At 36.5% G+C, this 20,642-nt stretch overlaps 1 protein-coding gene across 49 annotated transcripts in view; it reads right to left on the bottom strand.

The window, feature by feature from the left end:
- ADGRL3 (adhesion G protein-coupled receptor L3) overlaps positions 1 to 20,642 on the bottom strand; it is an 873,550-nt gene that overhangs the window by 837,002 nt on the left and 15,906 nt on the right. The gene's annotated exons all lie outside the window — the stretch shown is intronic.

Here is a 20,642-nt window from a genome sequence, read left to right as displayed (position 1 = left end):
ACTAAGGAGGTTGAGACAGGAGAATCGCTTGAACCCAGGAGGTGGAGGTTGAAGTGAGCTGAGATAGAGCCATTGCACTCCAGCCAGGGCAACACAGCAAGAATTCATCTCAAAAAAAAAAAAAAAAAAAAAAAGAAAAGGAAAGGAAAGGAAGAAAGAAAAGAAAAGAAAAGAAAAGACGAAAGAGAAAAGAAAAGAAAAGAAAACACGGATAAAAAAAAGCACATATAGAAAATAAATGGTCTCTCAGGAGAAAACTCACTGGATCCAAAGTTGACAGAAGCTGATATACATAAATGGAATGTGACCTTATTAATTTACAAATAACCTTCACGGAACCAGGATATTAGGGGTCCCACCTTCTAGTCCATTCTCTTCCTGAAAGCTGGCTTCAGAGAAGTCAAATAAACATGGAAACAGAACAAAGGGGAATTAACTAACTCAAGTACTTAATGGCTTCCATAGGTTAGTTAAGTGATGTTCTTAGCCAATAGGAGCAGGATTTATTTTCTATACATCCACAGTTAACTAGCTCTTATTTTGAGTGACGCATTATTCTTTCAGGTTTGGTGATACTCCAATGCAGTCCTAGGAAAGCACCTGGCCTGGGAGTAATTACACCTATGCTTTTTCTATCCTATGCCCATCTCATTGTTTATGGGATTTGTAGTTTGCTTCTTTCTCACTTCTGTAAGCAACGCTTTAGCCTACAAGCTCTAATACACTACAGTATCATTCTGAACTACAAACATTATAATTTGTAAAGTTTATAATCAATGACATAGCCAGAAAAGATGTGTTAATTTAAAAATTGGCCAAATTATAAGTTTATACTACAAAAAAGAATTAGCAATCAACCAGTTCTCAACCCTTTCTTAATTATCACATATAGGGTAAAAACATAGTACAGTCGAGTACTTTCATTTAATACATATCTACTGGGTACAAATTGTAGATAAGCAAGGCACATTTTTGCAGTGAGGATTGGGAGGCTGGAGGACGTAACATTTACTGAGTGTCATCTACTCACAGCTCTACTAGACAAACAAGGAGGTAGTTTCTCATTTATTTCTTATAGCCTTAAAGTAGATACAGTTGTCTACATGTGCACAAGAGAAAAGAGGCTCATTTCCATCTCTTCTGGGACCTTGTTTGGTTGGTTGTCTTGTTTTGCTCATGTTTTCACTTCTGGCTAACGTCATGCAACTCATAATCACATTCAAGCATCTCATATCTTGAAAGAGCAAATGAGCAAGACAGTAAACAAAAACCAAACTTCACAGCTGTCTATGATTCTTGTTTGCACACTGCCAAAACCTTCCTTGTTTCCTTTCTCAACCGATGGGGAAATAATTTACACCTGCTGTCCGCTACTACCCCTCATTCAGTCATCAACCTACTGCAGTCGTCTTTCAGGTACCACCACTCTTCACTAAAACTGCTCTATAAAACAACACTCATTACACTTGAACAAGAACTTCTGAAACACTTTCTTTACTTCTATTTTAAGCTGCAAGCTGTCTGACCATCCCTCCAGGCTCACCGACCATAAAATATCAGAGTTCTCCATGGCTTTCTCCTTGGCCATATTCTACACCCATTCCTTCTGCTTCCTCCTAGAAATGTAAACCATATATTTGGTCTCAACCTGATACAGTTTGGCTGTGTCCCCATCCAAATCTCAACTTGAATTTTGTCTACCTGAATTCCCACATGTTGTGGGAGGGACCCAGGGGAGGTAACTGAATCACGGGGGCCAATCTTTCCCATGCTATTCTCGTGATAGTGAATGAGTCTCATGAGACCTGATAGGTTTATCAGGTGTTTCCACTTTTGCTTATTCCTCATTTTATCTTGCCACCACCATGTAACATGTGCCTTTTGCCTCCCACCATGATTCTGAGGCCGCCCTAGCCATGTGGAACTGTAAGTCCAATTAAACTTGTTTTTCTTCCCAGTCTCAGGTATGTCTTTATCAGCAGTATAAAAATGGACTAACACACAACTTCTGCCCCAAGGTGCCAAAATCTATACTTCTAGCCCAATTCTACCTCTAAGCTATATCCAGCCTATATCCACTTGTAGGGGATAGAAATGTCCTACTTGAAAGTAGTATCTCTCCCTTTCCCATCAATTTTTTCATAATCTTCTAAGACCACAAAATGACATCACCATCCTCTCTATCCCCCAAGTAAGTGAGCTATAAATTAACCTAGACTACTTTACCTTTATTGTCCATCTTTAATTTAGTCATAGATTAATGAAGATTTCCTTAGAACCTTATAATCCAGTAGACACTCCCACCGTTTCCATGGCTACTACTTGGTTAGGTCCATCAAGGCCCAGAATTAGGCTCTTACCTACCTTTCTAGCTTTAATCCTCAGAAGTCTTGAGTTTTCCTAAAAACTTGTAGAACACACACACACACACACACACACACACACACATACATACACACCACTTTTATTTCCTTATTCATGTCCTTGCCATTTATATATTTATTTCATTTATCCATTTCCTTAAATGCTCTGTTAACATGTTTATATTCAACTTCCCTGTACATATTGACATCCTACAAGTCTTTGTTCAAATGTCACCTTCTCAATGAAGCCTCCTCGCCTGCCTGTTTAATAGAACAAGCTGCCTTCTATGCCCCCAACTCAGTTTCAATCCCCTCATACTGCTCTTCTTCTTCTTTCCTCCATAGGACCTATTACCTTCTTCATTAATCTACCAAGGCAGAAAGAAGAAAAAAAATAGTAGTATAATGGTAGAAAAGTAGGGCAAACCATGGTCTTAAAAAGCAGAGGAAGGTAGAATTTCTAAAAAGGAGATTTAAAAAAAGAAAAGAGTAACTGTAGAAATGTTACTTACCTACTTCAATCATTCAAATGCCTACGTAGATGGCACAGCTCTAAGTAAATGTATGTGGAAGCTCTTAAACAAAACTTAAGTTTAATACCTTAAATTATATTAGATGATATTATTATTACTAGGGAAATATTACATTTTCATTAATGTAATCAAATAAACTGGATAATGATTTTTTCCTATTGGATTTTAGTAGTAATTACAATATAAGTACATCTGTTTGATAAGTCTGTACAAATATTCAAGCACATAATTCTGCAACAGAACTACATTATAGAGTCACTGAGGTATCATCACTAACTACATCTAAGCTGGCATGGAGGCAAGAAAACTATGAGTCTGATTACAATGTTGGGTAAGTCAAAGTCCTGATAACAGTTTCACAGTATAGCATTGCCTCCCACTTTGGCTATATTCTGGCAAACATCCTCATAAAGCTGAGGGCTTATTTCTAACATCATGTTGTGAGTGTCTTTACCTACATAATAATTACCTTAAAGCACATTTTCTATGTTCCAGGCACTGTTCTAAACAGTTTACATGTCTTACGTGACTTAGTCCTTATAACAATCCTGTGACAATAATAATAACAGCAAGTGCTATTACTACCCCACTTTAAAAATGAGTACGCTTGTTCTTCCAAAGTGGCATTGTTGGGGCTGGGCACGGTGGCTCACACCTGTAATTCCAGAACTTTGGGAGGCCAAGGAAGGTGGATTGCTTGAGGTCAGGAGTTTGAGACCAGTCTGGTCAACATGGTGAAACCCTGTCTCTACTGAAAATACAAAAATTAGCCAGGTGTGGTGGCGCATGCCTGTAATCCCAGCTACTTGGGAGGCTGAGGCAGGAGAATTCCTTGAACCTGGGAGGTGGAGGTTGCAGTGAGCCGAGATCACGCCATTGCACCCCAATTTGGGCAACAGAAACAAAACTTTGTCTCAAAAAAAAAAAATGAAGTGACATTGTTGGTCACTGGTAAAGTTGGAATTCAAACTTAAGAAAATGGGCTCCAAAATTGATATTTTGTCTCTTTAGAGCACTTGGATAGTTGGCTTAAATCCAAATTAAAAATGCAATATAACATAAGCTTAAAAATGTGATCATTTACTCTTTAACAAGCATGATTCTGAGTGCTTCATATGCATCCAAACATTTAACCTTGACAGCAATTCCAGAAGGGAGATATAACAATTCTCTCCACTGTCTTCAGAATAGGAGACTGGGGCTCGAGGAGGTTAAGTACTTGCACAAGGTCAAACCTGTTTACAATTCTCCTAATATATCTGTCTAGTAATGCTTCCCCACACACTGCCTCCTCTGTTTCTTTATGCTAAGCTAGTGGTCTCATTCTAGCATTGTAATATTATGGAGTCATAATTACCTCCTCAGCATTATATGCTGAAATACACTTCTCCCAAGGTACTGTAATTACAATGCAGGTATCTGATACCATGGATACCTTTTATTAATTTATATTTAGTACTTACCATGTGCCAGGAAGTTGGCTGGACCCAAAGGATAAAATGAAGAACATTGATACCACCCCTCGACGTCTTATTTATTTATGGGAAATAAAGCAAGTAAATAGATGTTACAAAAAGCCCTGAGAAGCGCTGCGGCAAGGGAAATGTAGTTGCTAAGGAAATGCACAGAAGTACCTTACCTAGATCTGGGGGAGGCAATGACTAATCTGGGGCCTAAATGAAAAGTCTGAAACAGCCAGGTGAAGAAGGAAGATGGAGATGTAGAAATAAACTACAGTGTTCTCAAAGAAAGAAAAGAATGAAGATGCAACACTGGAGGTTGCTTGTGCTCCTTCCCTACACTCCACCCCTACAACCACTAGAAGTATTTCCCTGGGGGAATTGCTAGTCAGCTTTTGGTCTCTTCATCCATCAAACCTTCTCACCTGGAGACATAGGATGTCTTCCAATTTCTGTTTCTGCCTCACCCAATTGCCAGTGAAAGCATAACATGAGCATAAGTCTAGAATATGAACATTGCTAAATCCAAAAAATATAATTCATATGCGATAATATCAAGTGAGGTCACATGGATTTAGTTTTATGACAACCAACTGACATTTTGGCATGCCTGGGTCTACTATTTCCTCACAGACTTTTTACTGTTGATCTTCATTGTTGATCCACTCCAAAAAAAATTGGACTTCCACCTCAGTTTACTTGTCTAACAGAATAATTCATTAGTGGTATGTTACAGGGCCACCCTCACTACAAGGGTGTCTGGAAGAGCAAGTAATTTTAAAATAAGCATAGTAAGTCCTGCTTGGACTAGATGCTTGCACTGGACAAAAACCTGACAGACTGTGGCCAAGCCACCCTACCTGGTTTTTATCAGCCCTTTTCCCCAGGAGGCTGAGATTTAAATTTTAGAGAATGAACTGCAAGTTTGATTAGCTTTTATTATTAGCCAAATCAGGATACGAACTCCTAATTAGTGCTCTGTAATATATTTTCAAATGGTTAAGTAATACTACTATAAAACTCATACATGATAGGTGGATGAGATAAACAGTAATTTGTATTTTTTTGTAAACATAAGCCACAGGCCATGCACAGTAGCTCACACTTATCATTCCACCACTTTGGGAGGCCGAAGCAAGAGGATCACTTGAGGCCAGAGTTCAAGACCAGCCTGGGCAACGTAGTAAGACCTCATCTCTACAAAAAATAAAATAAATAAATGAATAAAAATTAAAAATAACATAACCCCCAAATCAAAGAAACACACTCAGGATGAAAGGTTTAAATAAATTGGGAAGAATCCATCTCTCCTTACAATTCCTTAATAACTTTTGCGATCAACTCCACATTACTAAGTCAGAAATAGTAGGGAAAGGCTGCAGCACATGGAACACTTACATCTGCGATGTCTACTAAGCACTGTTTCATCTTAATTAAACCAAGACTAATCTTGACAATCAGAAAGAACTCAAGTGTAATACAGTAACAATAATAATAATGGTAGTAGAATGGCTGCCAGTCATGGAGCACTCCCTATGTGCCAAGAACTGTGTTAAGGGCTTCTAGCAGACAGTCGTGATTGCTTACCATCACTAAGTAAGAGAACCTTCATTTTATTCACCATCACAATGTGCTTCTTTTACAATTACTTGCTTTCCAGATACCCTTGTAGCTACGGTGGCCCTATAACATTTCACTGATGAAAGATACATGGCATTCCAGCTTTAAGATATTTTTGAGTCCTTATGGTTAGAAACATGTAAAGATCAGATATTGAAAAAAGTTTTTCTAAAGTACATTCTGTCTATCTATATAATATGTATATACGTGTGTGTGTGTGTGTGTGTATGTGTATATATATATATTTAAGAGGCAGGGTCTCACTCTGTCATCCAGGCTGGAGCTCACAATCTCGTCTCACTGCAGCCTGCAGCCTCAAGTTCCAGGGCTCAAGTGATCCTCCAGCCTCAGCCACCCAAGTAGCTGGGACTACAGGCAAATGCCACCATACCCAGCTAATTTAAAAAATTTTTTTTTTTTAGAGATAGGATCTTGCTGTGTTGCCCAGGCTAGTCTCAAACTCCTGCGCTTTGGTGATCATCTCACCTTGGCCTCCCAAATTGCTAGAATTATAGTCATGTGCCACCATACCCAGCCTAAAGTTTTGACTCACAGGGTCACTTAATATTAGCCTGACTTCTTTTCACATATTTACAAACTTAAAGTTACCCAATACAGGATTAAAAGAAAACAGTTTTTAAAAAAGCAATACTTCCAGAGTTACTCTGAATGGTATGATGTATACTATGTTAAAATTCAAATCTAAAAAAAATCCTTGCTAGCCCCAAATTTAAGTTCTATCAAAACAATGCAATAAAGCTAATAATGCCCAGATAGGGCTACCAAAGTAATTACTTTCATTGACTTATCAATAATTATTTAGAAGTTTTACTTCAAAAAGGTGCTATCTATACAACTCATTTGGTATAGGTTATTTTATAAGCATTCATTATTCATAAACAAGTAAATAAGGCTTAGGTAAGCACATAAGCAAAGACAGAAACACAGGAAATGCTGAGCCAATTGGGCAAACAGTTGGCTGAGTGAGAGTTAAGAAGGTACTGGAGACCACTTTAAAATAATCAATGCCTGGGGCCTATAGGCTAGAAGATCACAGCCCTCACCTTTACGTCTCTTGCTTTTTCTCTACATCACAGCCTCTCTCAAGTAAAAGACTGTACTCTATCTGTACATGTGCCAGATACAATATTCAGCTGAAGCACACAAGGATAAGTAAGAGACCAGGCGTGGTGGCTCATGCCTGGAATCCCAGCACTGTGGGAGGCTGAGGTGAAGTTTGAAACCAGCCTGGCCAACATGGTGAAACCCCATCTCTACTAAAAGTACAAAAATTAGCAGGGCATGGTGGTGGGTTCCTGTAGTCCCAGCTACTTGGGAGGCAGAGGCAGAAGAATTGCTTGAACCTGGGAGACAGAGTTTGCAGTGAGCCCAGACCGTGCCATTGCACTTATTAACTACTGTTGACAAAATAAGAGGGATTTAATTTATGCTGCAGTATAAGTTCAGACATAAAGACAAATTTCTCCACATAATGGGTTGTTAAATATGTTAAGGACTAAGGAAGCTCTTTTACAAATAATCCAAATTTTCATCTGTCATGGTCTGCTCTTCTTAAAGGTCCTCTCGGTCTAGTTTTAATCTAGAACATTTACATTTTAGCTCTTCCTACTCTGTACTATATCAATAGTGGTTATTGCGATTGATGACACTGACGAGCTCTATAACTTTCATAGTATTATGGATCTAAACATCAAATTAGAATATGGAACTTCACTCTATGTCCACAACCACATGGAAATGTGGAATGTATCATGCTACTGAGATCACTGAAATGGGGTAAAAATAAAATGTTAACATCAGTAACATTGAATGATTTCCTAAAATAGTAATGATACTCCTTTTCTCAAATGGTAACATTCAAAAATGTACTTCAGAATAAGAAGAAAAGGACATCGTCATTCTCATAGCATCAGAGGTTTGTTAAATTCTGTCATTACTTTTTAAAAAGTCAGTTAATAGCAAAACTTATCAACTTTACATAGTTACAGCTATGAATCACTCCACATTTTAAAAAACTCCTACATTAATGGAAATGCTGGTGAAATTTGAACAAGATCTGCAATTCAGTTAATAGAATTTTATGAATGTTAAATTTTCAGATTTTGATAAGTGGACTGCAGTTATGTAAATGGTAATACCAGAAGCAGATAATTAAGGAGTATACAGGAATTCTTTGTACTATTTTTGCAACTTTTATCTAAGTCAACAACTGATCCAAAATAAAAAGTTTAAAACAATCCCTAGTTCTTTTAGCACAAAATTTCATAGTAGCAGGCTAAGCAGCCCAGATGCTATAGAGCATTAACAATGACCATTTCAAATATTCAAAGTTTTAGAATATCAGCAGATTGCAGCATATGTCGACTGTGTTTAACAATAATGGCTTATTACCCTTTGATTTTTGACAAAAGAATATTTTTAAAAGATGGATCCATGAATGATAAATGAAAATTTAAGTGATACATTTGAATGCGGGATGAAAAACATTGTATTTCGTTAGTTAAAAAATTCGACAGTCAGCTCAGTCAAGGAAAAAATTTAAGAACAGATCATTCTTTGCCATTATGACTTTGATACAACTCTCAGAGATCAGAGATAAGAAATACACTATGAGAAAACGAGGGCTGGGCACCATGGCTTATACCCATAATCCAGCACTTTGGGAGGCCAAGGTGGGAGGGTCACTTGAGCCCAGGAGTTCAAGGCCAGCCTGGGAAAGGTAGGGAGATCCTATCTCCACACACACAAAAAAAATCTAAAACTTAGCCAGTCATGGTGGTGCACACCTATAGTCCCACAAACTTGGGAAGCTGAGGTGGGAGAACTGCTTCAGCACAGGAGGTTGAGACTGCCATGAGCCATAAGCAGCCCACTGCACCGAAGTTGAGACTGCAGTGAGCCATGATCAGATCTCTGCACTCCAGCCGGGGTGATAAAGACCCTGTCTCAAAAGAAAAAAAAAAAAAAAAAGGAGGTGCCAGAAAAAATGACAAAAAACCTCCAAGTCATCTTCTGCAGACATTTTTATGAAGACAAAACAAAGTGTTACCCCTTCATTCATGCAACATGCATTATGATGTCCTATTATGTGCTAGGCACTATAATTCATTTTAAGTTTCAGAAAACATAACTTTAAAAGATTTCATGATCATTTAGATATAAAGCTTACTCCCAAAGCAAAGATTAATAAAATTATATTCTAAATATCTAAAAGAGATTAAATATGATTTCACAGCAGGATATCTTTCCCATTTATCCTTCATGAGAGTTCAAATATCTAAATTTACGAAGATAATGGCATTCCACTTATTCTGGGGAAAGTAGCAAAGAGTTGGATTTTTGTAAAGAATCCATTTTCCATTAGTTTGTTTTTTTTTTTTCTACTAACACCTAACCATCCTGAGTAGAGTGAAATTATAACTTCATGCCACATTCCCACCTGAGCAACCTATCAGGTATTCTGCCAGGCACTTTGAAATGGAAGTAGAAACTTCTTAGGGTCTTCCTCCATCATCCCATAAAATAAGACAAATAAATAGAGATCACATATATCCTACTTTATAATTCAGAGATTACTGACCTTTGTATTTCACCTAAGGTCAAGAACCTGAAAAATATCATAAAATGAACTATCTTCCGCTAGTCATGCCACATCAAATTATGAGTTCTGCTATTAACAACGGTAACATTAAAATAGTCTCACATGTGCACAGAAAACAAGAGATTTCTGACACTGTGGAAAGTAATGGGACAGCTCAAACAAACAAAGAAATGAACAAAGATTTTTCTTGTCTCCTATACTTCAAACTGCAATTATTTATTTGCTGTTACAAGTCCTAAAGACTGCCTACTTATAGCTAAAATAAACCCACAGTGTTTTCTTTTAAAAAGTAGTCATTAATCACAGCCAATTGGATAACTATAGATTCTAAGACACCCCCTCATAATGCTAAGAGAAAGGACCATGCTAATGTCTGATGGAAGGCGGGATAATTGTAATTGTTTAGAAATGTTAATGTGTATGATAATATTTGAACTAAAAAAAAAAAAACAATAGAGAACAAAACCTAAGTTGGGCAAAGTGACTCACAGGTAACCTAAGATGAGTCATCATAAATTCTAGATGGTAATTTTGGGGGAGACAAAGACTTGGGAATGGGGAATACTCTGAGAGCTGTTACAGAAAAATGAGAACGTGAGAGCTTTTAGCCAAAGAATTCAGAGAACAAAAAGGTAAAAAGCAGTGATGGAAAAGATATTAAAGAAGACAAGGAAAATATTACTGGATTTTTACGCTGACCATGGGCCAGTAAAGAAAACAGATATGGAACCAAATCCAGAGAACTTAAGGAGCTGGAGTTGAGTCACTGAAAGGAGAACGGTTTGACTGTTCACTGGGGATCCCAAAGAAAGGACTTGGGCTCCTTAAGAATGAAGCAAGCTTAGCTCAGGAATGAAACTGGATATCACTGAAAGGGCAGACGGAAGTAAAAATAGAGATGCCTATTCAACTGATGCCTGTTAATATACATTAATCTATATTTTGCTAAAGTGAATAACAAAGTGGTATTTGTAATTACTGACACATATACATCTTGACTATGGTGTATGGGACTGATTTTCACACATCTTACATAATGAATCATATTTAAATCATAGTTAAATGATATATGTTTATACCCCAGGACAGCACTGAGGTTGAAGAGGATGAGGGCAGGAAAAATAATGCCCCTATCAGAATAGAGACAGGAAGGTGGAGAAATGGGAAGGTTATATATTGACACAATAGCTATATAAAACTGAATGTTTCTAAAGTTTTTGGTTTTACATAGCCCTTTAACTGTGGGGCTATCAATTCAAGGAAGATAGGTTTGGCTAGGAACCAATGAGCCCACAGTATCATCCAGGAAGCAGCACAGGTAACAACAGGATACTAAAGGAATGTGACTGTTCCCAGTGCCTGGAACCATTGGATTGCCCTTCTGCTCTGCCAGGCAGCTAAGCTGAAACTACCAGAGTACAAATTACTAAATTCCAGGGTTGAATTATAATCAGAGGTTGAAATAACAAAGCCGATTTATATTTTTCTTTCCTTTTCCACCAATAAACTACAAAGCAGATTCTGAGTTAGAAGTGAGAAGACTGGAGAAGAGAATTAAGGAAGCATAAAAGAGGGATGATTTGTCCTTCCCCATTCTCCACAATGCTTAGGGTTCGTGCAGACAGGGATGGTTGGCATTACATTCAGAAGATGAAGTTTAATAAATAAGAGGACCCTCTCCTTTTGAGTACAGACTGTTTCAAGCTCCATCACCCCTACAGAAGACATCAGAAATGGTTATGTGTTGCCATCCAGTCAGAGAAGTCAGTGAGAAGGTGTCTGCCGACCCTTGGAGTCCACCATTCCTTCCCTCGGGTTCTGCCAAGGATTTCTGAATGACTAAGAGCCTAAAGTAGCATGCAGTTAGCCAGGGCACTGAGTCTGGACCAAGTTCACAGAGAATTCAAGGAGGTGGCCTCAAGTAAGCAGTTGTGTGTTCATGTCTGCACCTCTAAGTGACCACTATGAATTGTTAATCCTCTACTCACATACTTTAAACAACACCATCCCCTAGGTATACACTTTTTTTTCTGGCCTTAAGAAATATAAGGCCAACTTTTCTATATTTCCTCCAGAGAAAATCTGGAAAACCCAGTTTCAGTTTAAATACATAAAGATACATAATGCTGTAGTAAGAAGCAATAAATTTTTAATTTGGAAACTTTTAAAAATGAAAGACCAAAAATAAACCTGTGCATTTAAAGTTTTTCTGGCCACTACTATATCAAACTATAAAATTAAAGGGTGGCTCCCACATTGAAACAACATATATTTAACGGCAATGAAGACCCAAATTAAGATACATAAACACATGTTAAATATTTATGAGTTCACCCAACAAATTTTAGCTATGGAAACATAAACATATTTAAAGTTGTCTGGAAGCTGAAATAAAGAGTAAAGATAAAAGTAGTTATTGTAGTTATTAGACATGAAATTTTCATTAAATCTGATTTTGAGGCCCCAAACGGTATACATGAAGATTATTTTTGAAAATAAAAATTTAAGTATTATTTTTGAAAATAAGAATTTAACAATTTAAAAAAATTTAATAATTTTAAAAAATTATTTCAAAAAAATTCTAATTTACCAATATAGAAATTTTATGAATAGAAAGTGTTGATTAATTAAGCAAAGCATGAAAAATTTAAAATAAGCAGTTAACAAATACAAAGACACTTACCTAGCACTTTATAAGCTCATAATTCAGAGTGCTATATTTGGAAATGTCCTCAAATCATTCCTTCACTTAAAGTCTGGGATCTGTTAGAATTTTACTCTTGGAAGACGATGACTTGCTTCTGTATTGTCGTTTCTATTGTGTTTCTCAAGGCATAGGGAAGCAGACAGAAACTGGCCAATGTAAGAATGACAAGGTAACCCAAAATGCCCAAACAATCACTAAGTCACAGACACTCAGACACACACCCTCAACATTAGAGAAAAAAATAAAAATCAAATACGGGTTGTTACCCCATAGTGTGTGGGCAAACACCCACGATGTTGACATATAAATCTTACACACAAGTGGAGGCATTTGACCGACAGACACCACCTCTCACCAATCTGGTTCTACACCTACTTTCAAAACCACTGTGTTTCAGAAGCTGAGAGTATTGTTTCACTTCTCATTCCTCAAGCCACTGAAACAAGAGGCCAATGAGAAATCCATAAGAGAACAATTTTGCATCACTCTCTGCTTATATTGTAGGTTGTATCTGTAACTGCAGAGAGCCCATCAAATGTACTTTCTACTCTTTCATCAGAATGCCATAATGAAAGCAAGAGAAGATAATAAAACTATATGTATCATTTCACCCTTTTCCTTGGCAGTCTAACATGTCTCCAAAGGGAATTTTGACAAGTGCTTCTAACCAATTTTCTATCCAGCAATTAAGAAGAACCCTTTCAAAAGTTGCTTTCTGAAGAGGGTATCAATAAAACTGAGATAGAGAGATAATCTGACTTAAAAAAAAATCTGACAGTCATCCTTAAGAATTATTATTAGAGGTGAAAATAAAATGATGCCTTCAATCTTCATTTTCTATATTTCCTCAATAAATAGCCTAGACAAACATCAGCATGAACAATCAGTTAATGCTGGTAATTATTACAGTTCATAGTACTTTTCTACTATCTTAACAATTTTCCCTGCAAATGTTCCATACATTTGACAAAAATCAGTAATTATAACCATAACATCGAACCCCTCACTACAATTCCTTTTAAACAATTAAGGACCCCTAAGAGGAAATATAAATTTAAAATCAAACTTTATTATTATGGGAAAGTGATGTTGTTGGTATTGTTTCAGGAGGAAATTATTCCCTTTGTAGTCTGGGTTTCCCTTTCTCTCTTTCTTGACTGTACACTAAGAAGACTAGAATATGGAACCTCGTTCCTTACCAGTTTGGTTCCTGTACTCACATGAGTCCCTGTCATTCTTCTCACTGGCATTTCCAATGGAGCTTGAAATTAACATTTTTTCTGGCCTTATGCCTAATTTTGTTTTGTTTTGTTAGTTCAAAGTTGTTTTCCTTTAGTGATTTACTTTATGCAACATTTTCCAGGAAGTCAGCATAACTACAGAAGCAAGCAGTTTGTCTTAACCAATGCTATAGAACCAAAGAGAACGAGGAATATATAAAATATTGCTTGTTATTTCTTTGTGTTTGAGATGATGGATATGCTAATTACCCTAATCTGAACACTCTATATTATATATCAACACATTGCTATGTACTCCATAAATATGTACAATTATGAATTGATATAAAATAAAAACAAAAACATATATTTAAACTTCTCCCACGAATTACAACAGATTTAAAAGAAAGGCTAAGATAAGGTTTATGTTTGGGACCCCCAAAAAATCTTGACCAGATCACATGTTCTATTAGGACAATAAACTACCCAAGAGTATCTTAACAAGGTATCTCAATATGAGATTAACACAAACATGAATGAGCATATAATCTAAATGAAAAGCAGAATCTAATTCAATGCTTCCAGAAGGATTTAAAAAAACCCAGAATTCATAAAAATAAAAATCTGAAAGGCTTCCCTGCAATTATGGTTATGATAGAGTTGGCACAGCATGGTTTTAACCACATAGAAGATTAATATTTATTTTCAACAAATGTAGCTAGAAAAATGTTATTATATCTCCTCCTTTTTTCACTGGGAGCATGCTGATTGAAATGGATTCATTTATCTATGCTGACAGCTAGACAAAACTATATTGCGAATATTTTTTATCTCTGATTAAATAAGAACTTCCCAACATCTGGTTTGCTACAACAATTACATAAAATTATCTAAAATAAGTTTTTTGAATATGTTTAAACATGTCACAAAGTGTTTAACAGCTCTTTTAATAAACTACTCAGAAAAAAAAAATAAATAGTAAAGCAACTTATTGTAGAAGTATTAATTCTAATAAGAGACTCAAAAACATGGAAACATTACCAATTCACTTTCATAGCAGTTAGGATTACAAATAAAATATGATACTTGGTTACCCAGAACAAGAACTTAAGGGTTTTTATGTCCTTTCAAAAAAAATCTTTTCAGCTATCAAGAGAGGCTTAAAATTGTATCTCTCTCTTTTGAATACTGTAATTAGAGAGCAGACAATGTCTTATATTGAAATAGCAGTTCTTGAAGAGGACACAAATATTGACATCATATTACAAGCCTACCTTTGAAGGGCAAGTTCTCACAGGCCAAATATAAAGACACACTGAGTCCTAGTTCATACACCTCTACAGGTGCTTTCAGAAAACCTGGCTTCAAAATGTTCTGGAAAACTATACTATTTTATTATGTATGTCAGTTGTATGTTTTTCCTCATAATATCTAATACATTTGCTAAATATTATTTAATTATAATCCCTAATTAATACATGTTTATGAAACTATTGCATTCAATAAGAAAGAAGTTAACTCAGGATAAAGGTCTCTGAGCTCATATTCCGGCCTCTGTCACAGTAACTCTTTGCAATAGTGAGACTGTTTTCTTAAATTGTCACTTTCAAAATAAGCAATTTACTTCAAGTTCTAAAAGTAATTGATTTAGGGGAAAATGTTCATTGGGGAAAAAGAAAGACTATGTCTGTCCTAAAATACTAAGTATGCAAGCTGTATTTTACAGTCCATATATTATGTATATGTGCCTACAGAATGCGGTATTAGAAATAAGTAATAAAGTCATTTCTGGCGTGCTTATCTGACGCTGCTATAAGTTTCAGGCTTCCATTTGTATCTCACAAATTGCCAGATAATCATTCCTTTCAGAATAAGTCAGAGATAAAAAAAGACAGTTTGATATACATGAAGCAGCATGCCAGAATGATTCCAAATGGAAGTCCCTGAAGATTGAAAGCAGCAGATATAAAATGCAATGTCAATCTTGCAAAAAGAGCAGGAGCAAAGGGGAAAAAAAGGAAATGGCTTGAACCACTGTGTTCCATTCCCTTTTTCTACATGAAGCAAGGGTGGTGATAGCACTAATTTTTCCTAGCTGAATCTCACAATGACTAAACCTTCTGCCCGTGCATTAGATTACATGACTGAATTTAATTCTCACGATCCTTCTATGGAACAGATATAATATCAGTCCCATGATGTAGAGCGTAAACTGATACTTAGGAAGTGACCCAAAGTCACACAGCTGCTATACGGCAGTCCCGTGGTTTAGGCTCAGAGTCTTCTGATTCTAAAGCTCATGTTCTAAATCACTAAGTATCATGACACAAACAAGTTATTAGAGCTTGTTGTTCTATTACCTTTTAAAATCATACAAGACACATTTCACGTATGCTTCATCTAATATACAAAGCCCTTATCTTTGAAAAAATCAAATCTCATTTTCATAACCAAATACTTTAGCTTATGAAAAGACTAAAAGAAGTTCCAGCCATTGATGACTTTGTATTTTCTTTTCTTTTTTTTTTTTTTTTTTCCGAGATGGAGTCTCTCTCTGTCGCCTGTCGCCCAGGCTGGAGTGCAGTGGCACAATCTCAGCTCACTGCAACCTCCACCTCCCAGGTTCAAGCGATTCTCCTGCCTCAGCCTCCCAAGTGACTGTGGTTACATGCGCCCGCCACCAAGCCTGCCTAATTTTTGCATTTTTAGTAGAGGTGGGGTTTCACCATGTTGTCCAGGCTTGTCTCAAACTCCTGACCTCAAGTGATCCTCGTGCCTTGGCCTCCGAAAGTGTTGAGATTACAGGCGTGAGCCACTGAACCTGGCAGATGACTTTATAAATTTTCATAGAGGTTTAAAACAGGAAGAGAAATAATCGAAAGTCATGGCAGAATGTCAGAAATGCCATAAGAGAGAGATGACAAAGAGCAATGATGAGTTAGAGGACAGAACACAAGGGGAAAATAAAATATTTACATTATTAATGAAAAGCATAAAAGCTGAAGTGTTTCATAAGTTCTTAAATAATATAGTCAACTATTTTGTATGTGTCATTCAGAATATTAAACCACTATTAGAAGAAAAACGTACTACTCTCTTTTCAGGTATCATCGAAACAGGAATTCCCTGACTTCAATGATGGGTGTTTATAAATAAATCACTGTAAACAAAATGAAAGATCTTCGTGGTTTCAACTGTCTTAATTAAATTAAATGCAGTTTCAACATCTGGCTTTATGGTTTTTAAATAGCATTTAAAATACAAACATATTAAAAATTCTAGTTACATTACAGGTCTCCAGAGAATGCCTTTTAACTTTCAGGTGAAAGATAAATCCAGATTAAACAACTGGATACAGAATGATAACTGCAACCATATCTTATATAGGTAGATCAGTGAAAAATTGTAAAGTTTAGATGAGGTCATTTAACCAATGATCACCATCTCATTTAGGTCCTCCATATCTTTATAATCTAATTAGAGTACAGCATAGTACAGTCAAAATGGGTATTATTCAATGCAGACCACTTCTTTACACATGAATCAACTGAGGCCAGAAAGAAGCAGGATCTATCCTTTGCTGCTTAGCTCAGAAGCAGTAGGGCAGTGGCTTAGACGCTCATGTAGCTGGTCTCTCCACAGCCCCTCTTGATGCCTCCTCCAATTATGTCTACACAGAGCAGCCAACATAATCTTTTTAAAATGAAAATCTGATCTTGTTATTACCTTGCTTAAAACCTTTAATGGCTTCCCATTGCTCCTAAGATAAAATCCCAAAATACTTAACCTTAGAAAACACTACAAATTCTGGCTACTACTTACTAGCCAGATCTCACATCACTTCTCTCAATCCTTATGTTCCAGGTTCTCTAACCTCTGAGATCCTCACAAGAACTGAGCCCCTTTCTTTAAGCCTTGAAACAGGAGGTTCCCTTCTTGAGGAAGGCACTACTTGACGAGTTCATAAAATGCAGTATTTTTCCTGTTTAATCTTTATCACAATTGTGTTTAACTGTGTCATATGAGAAGCACTCAAGCTGGGCACACCAGTGGCTTATGCCTATAATCCCAGCACATTGGGAGGCCAAGGTGGGTGGGTAACTTGAGCTCAGGAGTTTGAGACCAGTCCAAATAACAAAGCAAGATCTCATCTCTACTTAAAAAAAAAAAAAAATTAGCTGGGCATGGTGGTGCACACCTGTAGTCCCAGCTACTCGTGAGGGTGAGGTGGGAGGATCCATTCTGTTTAGGAGGTCGAGGCTGCGGTGAGCCATGATCGTGCCACTGCACTCCAGCCTGGGTGACAGAGCAAGACCCTGTCTCCAAAAAAAAAAAAAAAAAAAAAAAAGAAGCAGCACTTAATAATATTTCTTGATAAATGAATGAAAAAGATTAATGATTCTAAATATAGTATCTTCTATTATAGGACTCTTCCTCTTTTAAAAATTTGATTTCACTAAGTTAATTTTCCTAAACCACACTTACTTAACATTTTGCCCAAAGACTCCTAAACAAAAATCATTTTTTAAAACATACTTCACTATTACTTTATTAGTATTAAATAATTTGTTCCAAATAATAAATAATCTTTATCATTACATACTGTAGAAAGTCCCCCCAAATTTAAATAATAACCTTAATCCTAGCAGTGAAAAGAAGACAAAGTCTACTGTCTTTACTAAACAATAATACCACATTTTCCTTAACAATTGTTTTTCAGATTGATATTTTACTGCTATTCTTTGACAAATAGAGTCATAACCATAGCCTTTTCTTTAGCACTGGTATTCCTAAAGCTGGCTCCTCTATTTCTATAGAGTTTCTCAGGGACAAAAGATACCAGGTACTTAGTAAGTCAATAGGGATGGGAAGAAATAAGGATAAGGATGAGTAGGAACCAACCTTCTGGAGTAAAACTCTCCTCGTTACAATACGAACAGATACATATCTCCAAAACTAAACTCTGAAATCTTCATTTCAATATTTGTATAGATCTTACATATTCCTGCTCATCTCAGATCTTCAGTGCCTGACCACTGTTTATGGTCAATAGAGAGTTTATTTTCTGGCATCCTGAAATTTAATAGTAAAGCTAGACAAGTGGTATTGAAACATTCTCAATGTTAACTCACTTTCTCTGTAAAGGAAAAATTTCAGATTTGTTGTCTCCATTGCCACATGAAGGCATCAATGTTCAGTTTTCCTCCCTGTACTCAGCTCTATTAACCTCCCCCACCAGAACATGCTTGGGTCTGTGATGAGCTCTTCTGATGACAGAAAGTGAAGAGAGCACATTCTCTAGGGCTGCCTAGTCAACCTTCCTATCTCAGTTCACATGTCACTGGCTCTGAGAAGTCTTTTCAGATCCCACTCACCACCCAGCTCAGACAAGGTCTGATTCTGCTGCTAAACTCTCATAGCATCCTGGACTTTTCCTCTGTAGCACTTACCACAATTTTAACTATGACTAATTAATGAGGGATACATTGCTTAATTCCTCTTTATTTCCATGATTTTGCATGTGCTATAAAGTCAGAGGCTCTTTCTGCCATGTTATGCTCCATATCCCCAGCACCCTGCAGACATCTGGTGCTAACAAATAAATAGTGAATTATAAAATTAATGATTTAATGAAACTAGTATTTTGGGAACTGTAGAAAAATAGAACAATTTAGAGGCCCACTTAGGAAAAGGTAGCAGCTTCAACAACAAATTAATGAAAAAATTAACACAAATAATAAAATGTATTGGGTGCTTATACAAATCTAGACAGTGTGCAATATGTTGTATGTGCACTACCTCAGTTAATCCTCACAGTAACTCTGAAAGGTAGGTATTGTTTTTCTCCTTTTTCCACACATGAAGAAATTAGGCATAGAGAAGTGAAGTAACTTTTCCAATGTGACATAGAGGAAAGATTTGAAATCATGCTTTTATGATTCCTTTGCCCTTTTTCTACTTTTCCTCTTTGATTTTCATTCATGTGTATACATTTTTATTACTGTAATTGATACTTTTCTATTTATGTGTTTATTAAGCCCAGCCAGTAAAGATCATTTCATTAATGTAGAACTAAACACAATTTAATGTTTGAACCTTATAATAAATTGTAATAATTTTACATAAACAAATTCAGCCATAAGAAAGAAAAAGGAGTAAAAGGAGGACATTGAGAATTCTACACTCAAGGTATACACTTTTGCTTTATAAATGAAGAAAAGTTGAAATTGCCTTGATACAACGTAACACTACTATGGGCCCAAAGCTCTGAATCTAACAAGTATTGAATATAAACAGAAGAAAAAGAAAGTTGATATAACACACTACACCAATCCTCAAATCATTTATTAGGAACAAAACGTATTACTACCCTTAATAATAGAGAAATATCATAAAAATATATCAGACTCCTTAATGGTTTTAAATCATGCAAAGCATCTTCATTATGTCACTTTCCCTTTAAGCCATCACAAAAAGATGGTTTAATCTATTTCATCTTTTTAAAATATGCTATTACCACATGCAATACTGAGCCTTAGCTCTTAACAAAGGAAGAAATGTGAATTCTTACATCAACTACCTATTAAGTTTTTTTTTTGAAAAGTATACCTTGCAAGCAGAAGTATTCTAATAAGCTTTACCATTTTATTTTATCCCATGGATATTTTAGGGTAAAAGGACCACCCACCACCCTATCTTGGACTTACAGATGAAACAGACCTACGGAAGTTACGTGACTAATTCGATACAAGATAGAGAGTGATAACATCATTCCTGAAATCAGAAATGAGAACTCTCAAGTGCAAGACTAAGAAATTCCAGGCCGGGCGCGGTGGTTCACGCCTATAATCCCAACACTTTGGGAGCCCAAGGTGGGCAGATCACGAGGTGAGGAGACCGAGACCATCCCGGCTAACACGGTGAAACCCTGTCTCTATTAAAAATACAAAAAAATTAGCTGGGCATAGTGGTGGGCGCCTGTAGTCCCAGCTACTCAGGAGGCTGAGGCAGGAGAATGGCGTGAACCCGGGAGGCGGAGCTTGTAGTGAGCCTAGATCGAGCCACTGCACTCCAGCCTGGGCGACAGAGACTCCGTCTCAAAAAAAAAAAAAAAAAA

Source organism: Macaca thibetana, chromosome 5 (genome assembly GCF_024542745.1).
Source record: "Macaca thibetana thibetana isolate TM-01 chromosome 5, ASM2454274v1, whole genome shotgun sequence".
In the NCBI taxonomy this organism is placed as follows: domain Eukaryota; kingdom Metazoa; phylum Chordata; class Mammalia; order Primates; family Cercopithecidae; genus Macaca; species Macaca thibetana.
The sequence above is the reverse complement of the archived record's forward strand: the minus strand, read 5'-3'. Positions and strand labels throughout refer to the sequence as shown.